The sequence below is a fragment of the Strix uralensis genome, chromosome 1, assembly GCF_047716275.1.
Source record: "Strix uralensis isolate ZFMK-TIS-50842 chromosome 1, bStrUra1, whole genome shotgun sequence".
Classification (NCBI taxonomy): domain Eukaryota; kingdom Metazoa; phylum Chordata; class Aves; order Strigiformes; family Strigidae; genus Strix; species Strix uralensis.
The window spans coordinates 133,664,237-133,683,375 of record NC_133972.1 but is presented as its reverse complement, the minus strand read 5'-3'; the positions used below and the strand labels follow the sequence as shown (position 1 = coordinate 133,683,375).

Here is a 19,139-nt window from a genome sequence, read left to right as displayed (position 1 = left end):
GTATAAATTTGACTCAACAAAGCAGCCTGCCTGCAGGAGCTTGCTCCACTCTCTCATTTCATAGCACAAATAAAATGCTTTTTTTATCCTGCCTTTGCAAATAGAGTCAAACCTTCTAAGTAAAGTAAAATCTTATATCAAGGGGACAAGCAAAGAATTTATGTTTCAGATTGCCTGATAGCGAAATGAGATGCAGGGTAAGAAGGCATGGTGTCAAATAGATATAAGGCCACAGAAGTGAATGTAGTGAGGTTTGGCTTCGTTTTTTTCTGCTTCATGTTGGCTTCAGCATATGCAGGACTGAGCTTTTCACTGTCACTTTGGTGGATTACCAATTGGCTCTGACTCTCATCTGGCCTCTGCACAGGCCTGCTGCAGCCTAGTTCCACCTGCAGCTGGTTTAGCAGGGTGTGCTTTTCCAGAAGTCTGTAAGAACGGAATTCATACCTTTCTTAGCCATAACAACAAGTTGTCACTGTCTCCATAGATTACAAATATGGGCAACATTTCTCTCTCTGCCACGTGAATTCTGGTATGCACCATTACTTCGCTTACAGTAAATAAAGAGGTTGCTTACTGCTGCAGTATTTACCTATTGAAATATTACTATTTCAGGAACACATTAATATCTTTGAAATGTTGTCCTTTTTGCTACTTTCAAATTTGTCAGAACTCTATTTTCTAATGACAATATTGGAAATATGCAGAAGTTTTCTGAGAACATGAACATCTTTTACTCTCCTTGAGTTCTTGGATAGCTGTGCTAGACTTGGTCTGAGGATCCATCTTCCAAATGGTCACTTACACGTGTAAAAAGACAGGAGCACATTCATTGAGGGAAACTGAAACCACCAGCAAGAGGGAGGGCATTCACCTAAGTGGAAAATCCAGGTTCAAGACTCTCATGTAAAGCAGACAGAAGAAAAAACTGACCTTTGTGCTCTCTTGGTTCACACACAAGCATTGGCTGGTGGGGTATGCTAAGTTTTATTTGGTTTTAACCAGAAAATCCTCCTTGAAACTGAAGTTTTGTTGAAATTGGTACATTTCAGGGAAAAGAAAGAAACCTGCCCATTTCAGCTAACCAACATTTTCAGTGAAATTCTGACACAGTTCTCATGGTAAAGAGATATTTTAAAATTTTTATTATGATTCAGTAGGGCTATATTTATGTAGAGTACATTACGTTCTGTGTTTATTTAATTCAGAAGATATAACAGTAATATATGGAACAGTTATGTACAGTGGGAAGACTATATTAATCTGCTATTGTTGTATGTTTATGGAACACCGATGAAAAAAAATAAAATATTACAACACTTGATCTTTGATGACAATATTATGCTAATATATCATATTTTATGTATTCTGAAGAGACTTTTTCTTTACACTGTAAAAAATCACCACCTCACAGTATTTTTTCAAGACTGTTGTACACTCATTTGCCAATAGCAGATACTTCATTTTCCTCACAATTTGAGGACCAAAAAGGCAAGATATGTTCTGAGGTATACTTCACATCATTCTAGGCCATACTTACATGAATGCTGTGCAGACATCTCAGCATCCTTAGCCACGTTTGAATGCTGGCCTTATTATTTTGCAGAACATGACCAGCAGCCATGACTTTGGTCTCTGCTTTCAAGAATGTAGAGAACTGTCTTCAATGTTTCTGTTGGATAAGCATATAAGCTCGTTTTCAACTTTTTTTAAGACACAGTGAATTTTAATATACCACAGTTCTGGACTTGCTATGCTCTTTGGGACTAATAGCAGAGGACAAAAGTAGAGAAAGTAAAGAGCTAGTTTAACAGATTCTGGCAGGATGTCCTTGCAAGAGACACCAGGGACCTTAAGTGAGAATTTGATGCTTTCCTCACACTCATATCTTCTATTCTTGACAGGAGCTGTCTGGCTAGCAGTCTACAGAGCGATTCACTTGGAGAACATTTACAGTGAGACACCAATGAGCTAATAATGCCTGGGAAATAATATCCTGCCACCCACATTTTATCTCAGGATTGCAGAAGGTGGCAGTCACTGTTGTGCCATAATTTTCTCTATTTGCTGGAGAGGGTTTCTTCAGCAATCTGTGCAGAATTCAACTTTAGCATCAGTAGTACTGAGTTGAAATTTATTTCTTCTGTTCACCACATGCTGCTATTACCAAGTAATTTCCTATAGACTCGACCATGCATCTTGCATTAATGAAAGATCTAAACCTCTCCAAGCATCTTATTTTTCCACATTTTTCTCATCTCCAGCATCTGGTTGGCCTGCAAATGAAAGCCTGGGCAAAGAACTACTGACCCCTTTAAACTCTTTTCTAAATTTATGAGCTATTTTAACATAAAGGATAGCTGCAACATTTTTCAGAAGTTTGGATTTTCTGCCTTTTGTTTGTTTTTATGCTGCTTACAGCCTCACTTCGGGTAGTTTAGTTGATTTTTGAAACCTTAGTTGAGGATGTTTAGAGCTGCCAGAACCCTGCAGAAAAGGCTTACGTAATCATGGCTAAATCTTCACAGTTTGGTGAAGAAAGCATAAAAAGTTCTCACTTGTGAGATTCTGTTTTTCCATTCCACCACTTCAGTGGACAAACTTTCTTGCTATGACACACTTGATCTTTAAGATGTTGAAAGAAATTAGATGAACTCATGGAGGTTAGGGCTACCAGAAGCTACTGCTGAGCATATGTGGGCATATCAAATGAAAGACGATACCGTACTTGCACTGTTTGCTATAACCTACTCATACCCTTCATGGGTTATCTTCTGAAATAAGAGGAAGTGTGTCCCAGTATAGTAATTCTTACAAACTATATTTAATCTCCTTAAACTTTTTTTCTGTATTTTGAAATTAACCAGCATACTTTCTGTCTGACTAATTAGGCTAACATTCTTTTAAGAGGTCATCAGTTTGCTTCATTTTCAAATTTACTTATGGAGAACTATCTAACGCAACTACTCCAGTTCCTTTAGGTGCCTGTTACCATTTCTTTCAAGTTATTTTGATAAATGGACGTACTGATGTTTGCTAACCACAGAATGAGATTTTAGAGAACATATTTGAGACATAGACCAGGAGTTTTCACGTATGCTACAATTAAAGTGAAAAACACTGTATAGAATTCATTCAGTCTCTGGAGAATACAACCTACAGGGACTCTGGGCTACAAAAATATAATGTTATATGGAAATACAGGTCACTAGCCCACCTTGTTCCTGCTCCACTCTGGTAAAACACATCCTTTTAACGAGAACAAAATTTCATGGATTTTGCATTTACTGACAACAGCCAGTGATGGTGATTTCCATGTATTTCTTTTTTTGTCCTCTAAATTTCAAGGCAATTTAAAAAATGTATTTCTGCTTTCTTCTAGGTACTGTAGACCTAAGGGAAACTTTAATAATACCATTGAAAAAGTAAATAAATAAATAGAAAGATGCAACATACCCTCCACCATCACACACATTCACTCTTATGCCTTTTCTCCCCCTTCAAGTCAATCTTTCATAAGACTCACTAAATTCACTGGAGTGCATATTCTACTCAGATGTCTTTAAAGCATCTGTCTCCTCTCCCAAAAAATTAAGTTTGTCACAAAAATGTTTGTCAGAGTTCTCTATTTTAAAAATATATTTTAGTTTGCCTCATTTATCATAGTACTATGACTAATAGTAATCATACTAATATTGTAATAATTAATAATAATTAATTAATTGTATTATTTTACCATCCCTGCTGATCATCCACTTTAACTTGTCTGGCAAAGAACTGCTTTAATGAAATATATGAACTTAGTGACTAAGAATAAGCATTATGACATGGTGTAGTCACTACTTTGTCTAAATGAAATGCCATTGGAGGGTATCTTCTGTCTTTTGCATTTCATTTAAGATAACAATGATGGTTTTGTTAATACAGGACCTTAGGCTCCTTAAATGGCTGCTGGTCCATTACGTTTGGAAACACTGCCTAAATATGGTATGATATCATATATGCATTTTTTACAGAGACACTAATGAGGGCAAAAAATGAAAGCTGAACTTAACCCTTCTCAATAGTTAAATTTAGCATCTTAAATACAGAAAATACCATATTAAAGATAAACACTGAAATATGTTGAAATGCATATTATACATGAAGTATTTTATTATTAACCTTGCCTGACATCTAGTACACACTTCAGAAAAGCTCTTTTGGGCTCTACTTCATTGATTTTAATGGAAACCAAAGGCCTATTCTATAAAGTACATATAGAAGGCCATATACCACAATGCAAGTAATTTGGCATACATCCATAAGTCTTGAAAGGAGAGGCACTTAGAAGTGTGAATGTGAATTGCTTTGCAATCTGCAGTGTGGTAATATAGCTGTCAACCATATTTCATGTTGTGCAGGACTATGGATAGAAAGCATCTCTGGAAAGACATGCGTTTTAACTAGCAGAGACTGAATGACTGACAACCAAATACCCTTTTTTCTGTTGGGGTCTAAAACATCCTATCAAGAAATGCAATAGAGAAGACTATCTTTCATAGAACATAGGAAACGTACCTAAAATGTGGTTGAAAAAAAAGCAGCCTTCTACACAGTGTGCATGTAATATTAAAGAGAGAGAGAGGGAATGCATATACTTGCATACAGCCAGAAATGTGAAAGTTGGTGGTTTTGGTTTGGAGGGTCTGTGAATCCTTATAAGGTTTCAATTCCTCCTGAGTTTGTACCCTTGAGTTTTACTTTGGGTTATGGGGTGAAATAAATAATACTCAAAACAATACCCATTAAGTTACCAAGATGCTTTCTTCAAGATGAAATCAATAAAAACCACAAAGTCTTGGCAGCATTTCTACCTGAAATTATCTGTTTTCTAATATTCTCTGGCTATTTAGCTTCACTGAAAAGTTTACAAATTTTGATGAACCTCATCTACGTTCTACTTTTCTAGCAGATCATGAAGACATGGAAGTGTCTACTTGCTTCTGCTTTCATTATGAAAGCTTCCCCACCATTTATACATGGCCATCTAAATCAAACCGTAGTGGCTGAATTCATGCATTAGAGTCATCTGGGATGTAAAAAAGATGAATTTGACTTCTGTAGCATAATAACATGATTTATGTTAAACTCTTTATTTTCTGACTCAATTGGGTATCTCACTTTCAACTACTCTTTGATGTGCTATGTGTTCTGAGCAAGCCACCAGATTTCTCTATGGTGCAGTTTCTTCCTATCCTGTAATATCAAGATAATGTTTACTCAGCTTCGTAAAGGTGCTTAGACAATTTAGGATGAATGACTAAAACCAAATTATTGCTATTATGTTCTAACAACTGTATGAGCCATATATAGGAAAAAAAAAAGTATAGCATTCACAGAGCAGGCATTTTAAAATGAAATGGGTTTTAAGCATTCAGATTCTGGGAGGAGGGGGAGGGTTTGAGTTATATATTGCATTCAATGCAGTATTGCTGCTTAGATGGAATTAATCTTTTAAAAACCTGTTCACCTGTCAAATAAGACTTAGAATTTAATAATCAGTTCAAATTGGTTCAATTAGGGATGTAATCCAAATAACTTTTCTCAAGAAATTATTAAAAAAATATCTCTGCATATTTGGTGTCCTGTACAGTACAGTACATGTTTCACTTTAATTTCTCCCTGCTTTTCAGAAGCTGACTATAATTAAAAAAAAAGTTAAAAATTGTTAAGAAGGAAACCAAAGCGTTTGATGACAGATAAAACCAGGGTCAGTGTCTGATTCACTGGCTCTTTCCCAGGCACGAGACATGTTTTCCCCAGGGGTCATCAGGTCCAGGCAAGCTGCATTCTTTCTGCCAGGCACTTTGTAATGTGCAATGAACAGTGTCATTTATTTTCATTTCCTCATACTTAATTGCATGCTTCTTGCTTCCAATATTAAGCCAGAAGGCAGGTGGTAGAAGCAGTAAACTAAACTACTACTAGCTGTCGGAGTTACGGACCATGCTACTCTCCTCTGGAAACAACCCAATTGTTTACAATTCAGCAGAAACTGCTGAACTGGAAAAACACTTGCTTCCATTGCACATTCAATAGAGATTTTTTCTTTTATTCTGAAAAAAGAAAACCAAAAAATGATACTTTATGCTTAGCAAACACAAGCTACGTAAATTTATCAACATTTTATCACAGTAATAGGAAGCAATATATGAAGTTATTGTTTTGGTAAATGTACCAAAATTATTTTTAAGGTGTAGTTGGATGGCTGCTTTAACCAAGTAACATACCAGTAATGCTACTTCTGGAATTAATGAATTCAGTACCAAACTATTTAAAAATTTAATGATCATGCCTGAATATAGAAATAAGACGTTTATCAGGTATGCAAAATTTAAGCTTCTCATATTTGGAATTCGATTATTTCTTTCACTGAGGAAGTTAGCATTTATTTCATTTTCCCCTATTATAATAAATTAAATAAAGCTTTATCAAAGACCCCGTTAAAGAACTTACTTAACTTCATCTTCATGGTGCATCTAGGGTTTATTTCTGGTGTACTTCACCTATGGGTATGCCACTTCTACAGACAAATCAAGATCTATTGGCATATTTATATGTAATGCAAAGTTCTCATACCACTGTTGCATTCACGGATAGCACTTCATAAATGTATAGAATTTTTTCAATAGTAACACTGTTGTGCCACGGATTTGTGTTATTGTTGAAATATCCTGCTGAAACAGATACTGGAAATCATACCATATTGCTATTAAAAAATTACAAAGGGGAAAAAAATAGAGTAATGTAAATATATTTATGATCATTTAAAAAATATCAGTTCTCATTCCAGTGACGTCTAACTCTACCCAACTCTTTTTAGATAAAAAGGTGCTAGTTATTCCTGTCTATACCATCTAACAGCGAGTGATAAGTAATACAGGATTTCTACAAATATTATTTGTTTATTTGCATAACAGTACAAGTGTTAGTAACATACCTAGCAAAAAATCACTGTATCAGAACATGCTCTCCATTTCAGTTCATAAGTTTTCCATGTACGTGTTCTAATATGTTAATTAATAACTATAATAGTATACAATTTCCTGTGTATCATGAACATATTGCTGTTCACTTTCTGAATACCCTACTCAAATATTACTGATGCTGTTATTTCACGATAAATAGCATATTTCAACTGCAAGAAAGACAAATACATGCCAGTTCAGGCTGAATCCTGCAAATTACATGGAAGTCTTTACACCCTGGCACTGCACCCTCCTGATGTCAGCAGAGCTCTGAGCAAAGGAAGGATCATTTCGTTTGCACAATAAAATGGATCCTCGTATCAGAAGGAATGAGACATCCCATTTAGAAATAGCAGTAACATAAAAGCAGGCATACTTTATTAAACTAAAATCTAGTCCTAATCTCTTGTGTCTGAAGAAAGAATATAGATTAAGAATATAAGCAGCTGGGCAAAAAATAAGTTACATTTGCAATCTTTCCCACTTCCAGCAATCAAGGGTTGAGGAATTTCTTAGCTGAATTTGAATCTCTGTTCTTGTAGGTAATGCTCACCTGCACTTCTGTCATTGATGAATTTGTTTATTTTTGTAATTCTTTTCTTCATAAAATCCTATGGTGCATCCAGAGCATCCTAATTAAACTAAAGGTCCAATTGCCCTAAGAAGTGAGTGGGCAAAGGCTAAAATTTGGAAAGCTACTGAACTATCTAAAGCATCAAATTCTGTTTTTCTTAGCTTTTAATATATTACATTCTATTTGTTTTCAGCGAAACTCACGTTTCAGACCTAGTTTCCAAAGGTAATCAAGAACCTCATTAGACTTCAAATTATTTATATAGTCCCATTAAAATCAGTGGAAGTTAAACATCTTTTGGAAATCCCATTAGATACTTTTTCTCCATCTTTCAGCACTAAAATCTCTTAGGAAATATGATTTTTAAGGCCAGAGTTTTAATCTCATTAGAATACCTGGTTCCTAAGTGATAATCTATTTTGTTCTGGCTACCCCTACAATCAGTGGAAAAGGACCAAGAAAACCAGAGGTGGTGTGGGCAATTTGGAGTAGCCCATCACTTTCCCATATCCATCTGGAAGAACTCAAGAGTTTCACCCCTCACCTAGGTACCTGAAATTAGGTGGGATGCATCAGACCTTACAGACTAAAAATAGGTTCTTTTGGATGTATTTTCCAAAAATGGAATGCCTTTTCCCCATCACTCTGCCCAATGTTTTCTGCTTCAACACCCAACCTTCCTGCTGTGATCTGCTTTTTTTAAGAGAGATTAGAGGCACTTCCAGAAAAATGGAGAATTCCAAATGATTATAAGGAAAGTTTTTACATTCTGAAGAAGAAAGGGTTTAAGATATGCCTCTGCCCTCAGGATTCCCTATGGCCAAATTCTTGGTAGCAGTCTTTTGAATCATCTTGAGTTACCAAAGTCTACCCACATACTGAAAAATGAGCATAAGGAGCAATTTCAGTTCTTCCCCACTCCGGTAATGTACTGTATAATCCCTTTTTGAATTAATATAGCAAAATTTCTTTTTCTGGGGGGGTGAGCCCACCACTAATAGAATTTCTGGCATCTAACTTAGATAGAAAAATTTCTTAACAAGTCTGGGGAGAGCTAGGAATGGCACAGAGCAAGTCAGTGCACTTAGGAGAAATTGGAAGTATCAAAGGGAAGGGACTATTCAAAGTCCTCTAATCTATACAACTATGCCACGTTAGCATGTATAGCAAAAGATACCTCTTTCCACCCAAGAGTCACAATATACAGTCTTCTTCCAAGCACTTTTTTCATGAACCAAAGGGGAATGAGTCTTTCCTCACACACTTTTTCCTTCCAAAGATAGCCAGATGCAGAAGTATTTTCCAGCTCCTGCCCTGCCAAAAAATCCCTTTAGGAGAGACAGAGAAATCAAGATGGTAGCAAGGTGGATTATAATCTGCAGCAGGAAAAACCCAGGATTCATAACTTGATTAAAAAACCAATAAATCCTTAATAACTATATACCTAATTGAGCCTAAAAGACAACTAAGCCTCCCTTTCTGTAGGAAAAGCCCCTAGTTACTAAGCCCTTAGCAGTCCCTTACCCCTGGATACTCAGTAAACCATTAGTTGGGAAACTATTTGAAGTAGGAGAGCTAGAGGGCAAAATCTACACACATACACTTGATAGACCAGTAACAGCTACCAGGCTAGGTTATATAGGTTAGTCAAGGAAAAGAATATTTAATTTATTGTGCTGGTTTTGACTGGGATAGAGTTAATTTTCTTCACAAAAGCTAATATGGGGCTGGTTTGGATTTGTGCTGAAAACACTGTTGATAACACAGGGATCTTTTAGTCACTGCTGAGCAGTGCTTACACACAGTCAAGGCCTTTTCTGCTTCTCACCCCACCAGCCAGTAGGCTGGGGGTGCACAAGAGGTTGGGAGGGGACACAGCTGGGACAGCTGACCCCAACTGACCAAAGGGATATCCCACACCATATGACGTCAGACTCAGCATATAAAGCCGGGGGAAGAAGAAGGAAAGGGGAGATGTTTGGAGTGATGGCATTTGTCTTCCCAAGTAACCATTACGTGTGATGGAGCCCCACCTTCCTGGAGATGGCTGAACACCTGCCTGCCAATAGGAAGTGGTGAATGAATTTCTTGTTTTGCTTTGTTTGCATGCATTGCTTTTGCTCTGTCTATTAAACTGTCTGTATCTCAATCCATGAGTTTTCTCACCTTTACCCTTCTGATTGTCTTCCCCATCCTACCATGGGGGGACTAAGCAAGTGGCTGTGCGGAGTTTAGTTGCCAGCTGGGGTTATACCACAACATTTGTGAATTCCAATAGTGTTTGGATATGACATGAGAAACCATGCTGCTCTACGTGGTTAATGCATGGTTAAGATGGCATTTCTCCTGGATATTTCCAAAAAAGACATGACTCTGTACTGCAGACATTGATAACTCAGGATGCAACTGCTCCTGGCCTTACCCTGTAGCTGATTTGGAGTATTTTGAAACTAGGAAAGATAGGTACTTACAGTACTAAGCATAAAAGTCTGTCCATCGAGTTCAGCCTGACACGCTTTTGGAAATTAAAGGCCTTTCCCATTGGACTCCACTATTCATATTTTTTAAAGTCAGTCAAAAGTGTTGATTTTTGCAGATTCAAGATCAAGGTCCTCACTGGAAAAATCATACCATTTAGAGAAATTACGATCCCCCAAAGATATCTTTATTGGTCTTCAGCCAAGAAGACTGCTAGACATGAGTACATTTACAGCATTAGCAGACTGGCCTGCTTGCAACACAGATTGCTATGGGCTAATAAAACAATACCCTCCTAACTGCAAAATCTACTTCCTTATTCCTTGGTTGACTTAGTTCACAGTTTTTGACTTCCATTGTGATACTGCATTATAGAAGCATCCAGTGTTTGACAGCTGGCTAGAACTATAAGTATCTCAAACTTAAAAAGAGACATCTAATATTTATATAGTGAAATGCCTTTTATGTTGCCATTTGAAGCAGATTCGGTGCATAATCTTGCAGATCACTCATTCACAGGTCATGTCTGTATATCTATAAATTCACAAACTGCAGTGTTTGTTTTTCATCTATCCTGATGAATACCCAAAAAAATATCACTTACCCTTTGACATGATAAATGACTCTGTGGGGATTTTATTGCTCAGATGCAATACTCCGGAGAGTCATGCAATCGTGCAATCCAATTAGTGTTTTAGATGGTGTAACATCATTCAGGGAATGAATGGGTAGAGATACTTTACAAATAATATTGTCAGGATTGTCTTTTCCCTACCTTTTCCCTAAATTGTCTCCACAGATATGGATGTGCACACATACACTGATATGATATATTCTATGCAAATGAGTGTCCTGGATAAGATCATTTCTGCTTAGAGAGACCATTGTTTTTGTTGAATTTCATTTATAAAGGCTTTTCAAATTGTAGACAAAATCTTTACATAGAGTACACATTGATGAGTACATGTTGAAAATGAAGAGAAAAATATTTGTAAGCTATGTCAGTCCCTATACTCCACTCCAATCTCATTTTTACAAAGGCATTTGAAAGCAGTGGAGAATCTAGTTCGAACTTTTATTTTTATTTCAGTTCTGTCATGTCCAAATTATAAAAGGGTACTGCAATTTAATTTACCTCCAAAGATGTATTTATTTTTTTCTACTTTTTGCTATATAGTTGCTCACAGCTGAAATTGCTCAGTCATAATGAAAACACACTTACTGCATTCCAAATGCCTGCATAAGTATGCATTTGGGGGATAGTTTCCTTTTATTTAAAGTTATCTGCAAGGAAAAATGTTGGCAAAATACACCATTCTTGAGAGAGTTTTCAGTAAAAGTTAAGCAGAGAAAAAAAAAAAAATAATTCCAGGTGCCTATTCCACTGAGTCCTAATTTGAGTAACTCTAGTGTAATTCTGATGTCTAATTTTGCTATCATTTCTGCTCAGGGTTTTCCCCACACCTCCTGTGGAAGCTTACAAGAGTACAAGGCAGTTTCATAAGAGGGGTGGATATGTTAAGTTATCCTTAAATTTCTTACCCTTGCCCCAGTAAATAAAATGAACTACAAATTAGAAAAAGTAACTAGTCTTGCCATACTGTAATGCAGAACTCCACTTTGCAAGCCATTCACCCATTAGAAAAGAGTATGACTTCCTTGAGCTGCATTATCATAGCCATATGTTTTATAAACTACAAAATGGCATGTTTATTTTGTTCGGGGTACTTCATTCTTAAATTTGCTCATTCGTTCATGCCTAACAGAAAAATTTTGCCTCCTCTGTCAGGAGTACCAATTCAGAAATAATTATGCTGTAGCAAAGGCAAAAAATTCTTAGACCTTGATGCACCTTCCAAAAAGTTAGCATGAAGTTGTCAATTTTCTTTTTTCTTTATCCCCACTAAAACCTTTTTTCAGTATTGCAAGCTCATTTACTAGCAAAATATGGCTGAATGGAAGCAAGCACTTATTTTTTATCAATACGTTTGCAGCTAAATTATACTGAGGGAAATGGTACTTCTTAAAACATATATATTGAACAAAGTTTGGGAGAAGTATTTTTCTGTAATCTTTAAAGTTATATAACTACAAAAGATAGTGTCAGTAAATGAAACATATACTTGGCTAATTAATTCACCCAATTAAATCAAGTCACATAATTATCTTTTCATTCCCATTTAGGCCCCTATTCAGAAAAGCACTTAAGAATATCCTGCTCTTTAATGTGCCTACCGTACTCCTTTAGGCATATGTCCAACAAAATGTTTAAGGATGCACTTAGGCATGTGTTTAAGTGGTCTGCTGAAACCAGATGTTAGTCTAGAAGAGCATGCAAGGGAAAGCATTTATCACCCTTGCGTTGAAGAATCTATTAAAAATGCTTCTGACTCAAAAAGAAGCACAGTAAAACAGGGTAAATGTTCATCCCAACTGAAAGGAAAAGCAAAAAATGCTCAGAGGCTGACGAAACCTGCTCTTTTTATCACCAAGTCCAAAGCAGTAAGACAGAAGTTTAAGCTTATTCATTGGAGCAAATACAGGAATTCACAGCACTTGCTGCACAACCCTCTTCAGAGCTTCTTGAAATCAATGGTTAAAATCTGCTTTATAAGCTAAGAGGACCGGAAAGGCTGTCATTATACTAGCTGGTATCACATCTATCCTCTATATAATTAAAGCAATTTTTTCATATTCACTTTGTTACTTACAAGACACTGGTTAGTAAACTCATGATGTAGCTGAGACTATTTGTACATAGTTTTGTTTTTTTCACTACCACAACACCATAGCAACCTAAACACCAAATATTTATTTTCTTTCTCAAACACTGCAAGTTACTTTATGAAAATTTTTATGCAAATTGGGCAATGCATTGACTCATTCTGTTTGTCTCTCTTGTATTTATCTCTAAGGCATCTATCACCATGGTGCCTAAATGCTGTGGTATCTTAATGTTTGCCAGCTCTGTATAACATAAGAGTGGTATCATCATTTTTGTCCACTCTTACATAGCCTTTTTATATAAACTGTAAGGAAGTATTAGCTAGGACAGAATAGTCACAGACTAAATGCAAAGAGATGTTTTCTATACTAATATACTACTACATTTACTGATTTACTACAAATCAGTAGTAAAATTAAAAGTCCTTACTGTTTCCTTCAGTCTTCATTCACTCTGAAAATACAGTCTCTACTAGTAGAAGGCGCTCTGTTGATGAAGGCTTCTCTGATTTCAAAAACCCTGGACTCTACTTAAAATCACTTGCATTCTACCTCCTAACCAGCTCAGATAACCACACCTGCCCACACAACACCATAATGTCCTAATGATTTTTTGTAGTACTTAATTCAGTGTACTCCCTTCCTTAGAACTCATTTGGATTGTATCTTCCCCTAAAACATACTCATGACACCATTTTAGATCCAGACCAATACCTTTCCACAAACGAGTTGTGCTGTCGTAAGACCTGGGTTGTGTAAGCAAGCCTGCAGAGCTTCCAAGCTGATGCAAACTAGACAAGGGATGAGTAACAGTGATAGCTGTAAAAATACACCTTCTGTCGATGGTAAAAGTTAAGACCTTTTTTTTCCCTCCTCCTTCTTTAATAACAGTCAAATGGAAAGCACAGGAAACTGTAAGTAAACTTTATATTTGAAAATACTAACTTGGTCCAAAACATTGTGATGGTGTATTTGGCTCACCTTTAAATAGAACGATTTTTCTCCCCAAATATTAAATGGAAAAAGTATAACGAGAAAGAAGTGAAATGGAAAATTGCTAAAGCTGAAGAACATCGCACACAAAAAGGCAGTATTTTTTCTAACAGCTCTGAGATGATATGAGAAAGAGAGAAAGGGTGTGGAGGAGGGGGAGAGGGAGGGAGGGAGGGAGGGAGAGGCAAGACAAGGAAACATAAAGCAGACTGAAAACAGAATGTGAAATAATTTATATTGCTATGGAAAGGCTAAAACAAATTAAGGGCGGGCAAAATCTACAGAGGCACTTTCAATACTGTAAATATCGTCCTGTAGAGTAGATTTTCCATAAAACGCTTAAATGTATTTGGACTGGTCATCATTTAGAAAGCTGTTATTTTCACAGTTCATCTTGCCATGGGCCAGACTGCTTCTACTTTTTCCCTCTATAGCATGTTTTACTCTGTGGGGTTTATCTTACTCCCTGCAATGCTACATCATAGTCAAAATATAATTCTTAGCCAATCTTTCCATTTAAAACCTGTTTTTTAAACCATTGATAAGATAGGATTATTACTGGAAGGTAAGCCCCTCCAAACACAGAAAAATGGGAAAATGTCTCACTTTGCAGCCATTACTAAGGACGGCAACAAAGTTTGACAGCTGACATTTGGAGAAGTGAATGAGCTTAAAATATTACATGAATAAAGCATATTTTGTCTTTCTTAATGGAACATATATAGTAAAATACTCTTCTCTAAATTTAATATTCAAATTCTTCATTGATTGACATAAAGTTGTACCACCAATGAAATGTAATGCATTTTTAGCACATCCAAAGCCATATAAAAGTGATGATTTCTATATATACAGCACCTTCAAAGAGTTTGTAAATAGCAACACCTTCATTCTCATCCTATTTCACTAATGCAAAACCCAAGACTCCTGACATCAGAAATACATAGAACAAGAGAATTTAGATTTTTCAAAGAGATCTAAAATTTCCACTTACTATACGGGAAACTTTCCTAGATAAAAACTAGGTTCCTGTGAATTTCCACTCTGTGGAGGTGGGCACAGAAATGAAACCTCTTCCCTTGAAGAAAATAAACGGACATCTCTATTTCTTTTCAGGATTACAAAATTCTTTGTTGACTAAAGTGTTCACAATCTCTGCCTCCCAAGATACCAAATAATAACACCGATCAGCTATAAAGGAACTAGCCAAATCTGTCCAGCTCATAACTGACTTTTTTCTATATTTTAAAGGACTCGACAAGAAACTGGTGGTTGTATTCTTGTATAGCCCATTGTTATGGCATAGTTTAAAATCCTTCCATGTCATATAGGTTCATATGACTGTATATGTTATATTTCAACACATTTTTAAAATTACTTAATTTGATGTACCTTCTTGCAGCTGATCTACTGAAGTTCACGATTGCTAGCATGGTCAGTTGCTATGAGACTTCAACCCTTTTGTACAAATGACTGATAACACAGTGACTGGTGTTAAATTTCTGGACACATTAAATGAAGCTCATCCCTTCCCTCCCCCCCCCCCCCCCCATCTGAAACCTATTCAAGCTGTTTTTTTAAAGTTACATAGCAAGTCTTTACTTGTTATGCTACTGTTCCACTTTTTGTTCTCTGTCTTAAAGGAATTTTTGTCCTTCTAGTTCTCATGGGAAATTGTGTTAAAATTCAAGAACCTGACCTTAGGTTGCATTGAATATTCCCATTGACTTCAGGCCATAAAAAAGGAAAACTGTGGAGAAGAGTTATATTCTGTCAGAAAGAATATGGCTCCAAATGCTGGAATCATCCTGACAGCTCTATTTCAGAAGTTAGCCAAGGAGAAAAAAGGGGCCAGGCATCTCGAAAATTACATACACATACCTCACACACATGTATACACACACAAAGCATGAAGGAGAATAGAGGAGAGAACCTGGAAAGAAACCCTGCCAATTTATCAAGTGGCAGATGAATTATCCCCAAGAGTTTCATAGAAGCAGCAGCCACCCCATTTTAAGGTGAAATTTTATTTCAATCTCAGCTGCAGCATAATCTAGGATCCATCTGTTTCCCCCATTCCCCCTCCCTTCCCCTCAGAGTCCCCCTGCTCCCTTCCCAACTCACATGCCGATATAACTCAGAGGAATCACTTCATCTCCAGTACCACAGGTTTCACGGGCCTTACTGGGTAGGTAGGAATTGCAAGAAGATGATCGGATCGATTGAAAAAAAAGGGAAGTAACAAATTTATTTCTATGAGTTTTCATCCCAATCAAAGCTTAGAAACTGTGTGTAGCTTTCTGATAATTTTGGTGTGTTTAAGAGTATTTTCAACATTCTCCCCACCAATAATGTTTTAGGGAAAACTAGTGACCAGTGACTGGATCTACATGAGATGTCTAGCTCTTACCACTATTTCCTCTCATATCCACTCCTATTTATTTTTCCTGTATGATGGCCCTGCTTCTAGTCCTCGGGATGTTACACTACACAGACAGTCTTTAAAAAAAAAAAAAAAAAAAAGAAAGAAAGAAAAAAGCATTGGAATTTTCTGATGTTTGGTCTTCCTTAATACTAGAAGCATGTTTCCCCTCTGAGTTTAGCAAGAGGACTCCTAGGTGCAGTTTCATTATTGGCTCAAGCTAACCTAGCATGGAGTGTGCCAAGAGGCAGGCCCACAATTTCTCCACCCTCCCCTCCTCCCTCCTCGACTCAGACCTAGGTAAATACTCTTCTCTTGTTTCTTTGCCAGTTCTCATGCTGCCACAGAGTCAGATGGATCAAAAAAACCAAAACGATCCACCTGAGATCTGAGCCACACAATCATTTTCAGACAGCTCCGGACACAGCTGACCATGCAGCCTTGAGCATCCTCATCCTCCCCAGGGAGGCAGTGGAAAGATGCAGCTGTAGGAGGGAGGAGAGGAGAGCAGTACTACCATTTCCAGCAGCAGCACAGATTTAAATTTGCTGAAGCTGACTGCAAAACCACACCTTTGTTATGCTAGGAACAAACACTCTCAAATGCATCAAACTGTACAAAAGAAAAAAGCAGACCTGGACACTTGATTTTGAGTGTTCAAGGAAGACAAATACAGAGAGTCTCCTGAATCAGAAACACCAGATGGCACCGAGGTGTATGTTTCCAAAGCAGAACTAGCAGTAGTACCGTAAACCTGGATGCTCTGCCCACACTCACTCCTGACTTACAAGCCGTGCTAATAATTATGGGAGTATATCCCTTAATTTGTGTGTGATAACGTGTGCACTTCTACAAATTTCTTCCTATTAGGTTAGAGGAGAATTTGTCTGGCCTTTTTGGGTGTTGTGTGGAGAGCACTTTGGAAAGCCGCTGGAAGATACACAGTATCACACATGCACTATCACCTAACTTTCAGCAGTGGTGATCCCATGAGATTGATTGCATTAACTCTGCTAGTTTATACCTTTTGATGGCCAGTCGACTCAAGTTTACTGTGCTCAAATGTTTGTGTCAGAGTGTTGGGAAACTGCTTCTATTAAAATCAGAATAGCCGTTGCAGCACAGTCAAAGCTAAGAGATGCCTTTATACCACCTAAGATAGGCAAAAGGCTGGGGAAGCAGGGCAAACACATGCCTTCAGGCCCAGCCTGATTATGTTGCTTCAAATTGTGCCAGTGGGCTAGTTTGCTTCTGGGGCAGGAGAAAATAGTTAACTGCCCTTGTGCAATCCCACGCCCCAAGAACACCTTAGTCTGATCTAAAGCTATCCAGAGAATGTGAAATGATGCAGAAATATTTCCATTTTTAATAGTTGACAACAGCAATATTAAGTATTCAGTTTGTATTTCTGCTATGATACTTCAGAAGATCTTATCCTGCAACACTTGTGTCTGCTGACTAATTACATAAGTATTGTTCATTTTGTGTCCTTATTACCCTACGAGTGTTCACAAAGTCAGTCCTTTATCTGTGACGCACATCTGAAAGAGAAAAACATAAAGGCACAGAAGCCTGGGGATTTGATTGGTTTCTTCCAAGACATATAATTGCTATACACTAGAATATAATTTTATTTTCTGAGGGAAAAACTTGGGTTAAACACTAGCGCGAATTCCACATGATAGCCCGTAGTCTCAGGAGTTTTAAAAAGCAGAAGATGGCAAGCTAGACTTTCACTGGTTATTTGTAGTTCCTTTTATAAATTTTGGGCACAGAATCAAACTTTAACATTCTACACAGAAAGACAGAATCTTTCTGAAAGATCTTTTACAAATCAGCAAGACTGGAAATAATTTGATAGAAGACTTACCATGTATGCTCTTTCAGCCATTTCACTAGAAACTCATTTTGGCTTTCTCTGAGGTAGAGATAAACCACAGCTAAGAGACAGTTATTAAATCTTCTTTATACATTCTGTATGAAATGTATTAAACTACAAAAATACTATATTCAAATAAGGTTAAGGGTCTGACTTAAACCCACAAAGACATGGAAATTCAGAAATATTGTGTCTCCCTACCCTTTACTCTCCTCAGTGTGGCTAGGCATTGTAGCACAAATGACTTGTGCTCAGATTGCTTAAGCCTCTTCTTTCTCCTTAAAGGTACCTTTTACTTTAAGATTCTTTCAGTTTGCATCCCTTCCGTGAGCCCAGGTTAAATTCTGTCCTGGACAGTTTGGGTTTTTTATAATTTTTGGTTTTTAATGCTTATAGAAACAAAAGTGAGGAAAACGAAGCAAAAGTACATAATTCTTAGTCTTGGCAACCAGTTATTTTTATTTTTTAACACATAACTGACAAATCCCATATTAATCAGAGACAGGCACGGAGATGTAGGACATGCATGACTCTCAGCAAGTGCAAGCACATGCTTCAGCTCTCTCCCCATCCCCCCATACTGTCCTACATATGTAAATACTTATTACGTATTTCTCCAGTGAACGGAAAAAGAACCTTGGAATTGACACTGAACTAAGATTTTGTCCCAAAAAATGGCATGGGACCTTCTTCCATGATGGATTTTTCCCCCTTTTCCTGAATACAGCAGCGACCAGTGGAGGTCACACTTAATTCAAAAGAAAGTAAGATGCTTGCAGACCATTCTTCTGGAGAGGCTCTCAGCTTTGAAACCACCTCCTCCTACCCTATGGTATAGCAGTTTGGGTCTGCTGACCTCTTGGGCAAATTGCAAATTGTGTCTTCTCAAGATAATTTCAAAGCAGGGAAATTCCACTGTGGGGAGGGAAAAGGGTATCTTAGGAGGATGGGTTTTTTTCCAATGTTCTACAACTGTGAACAAGTCTAAGTTTCTCTTTATTCTCTTCTATTTCTAGTTATTGTTTTTACTTAATTATTGCCAGCGCATTACACAGTCAG

At 37.1% G+C, this 19,139-nt stretch overlaps 1 long non-coding RNA gene across 1 annotated transcript in view; it reads right to left on the bottom strand.

Moving 5' to 3' along the window:
- Positions 1 to 19,139, bottom strand: part of LOC141948856 (uncharacterized) — a 54,854-nt gene that overhangs the window by 28,242 nt on the left and 7,473 nt on the right. The window contains exon 2 of the long non-coding RNA XR_012630567.1: positions 1,541 to 1,672. This is a non-coding gene — a long non-coding RNA (uncharacterized LOC141948856). The remainder of the gene's footprint in view (positions 1 to 1,540; positions 1,673 to 19,139) is intronic.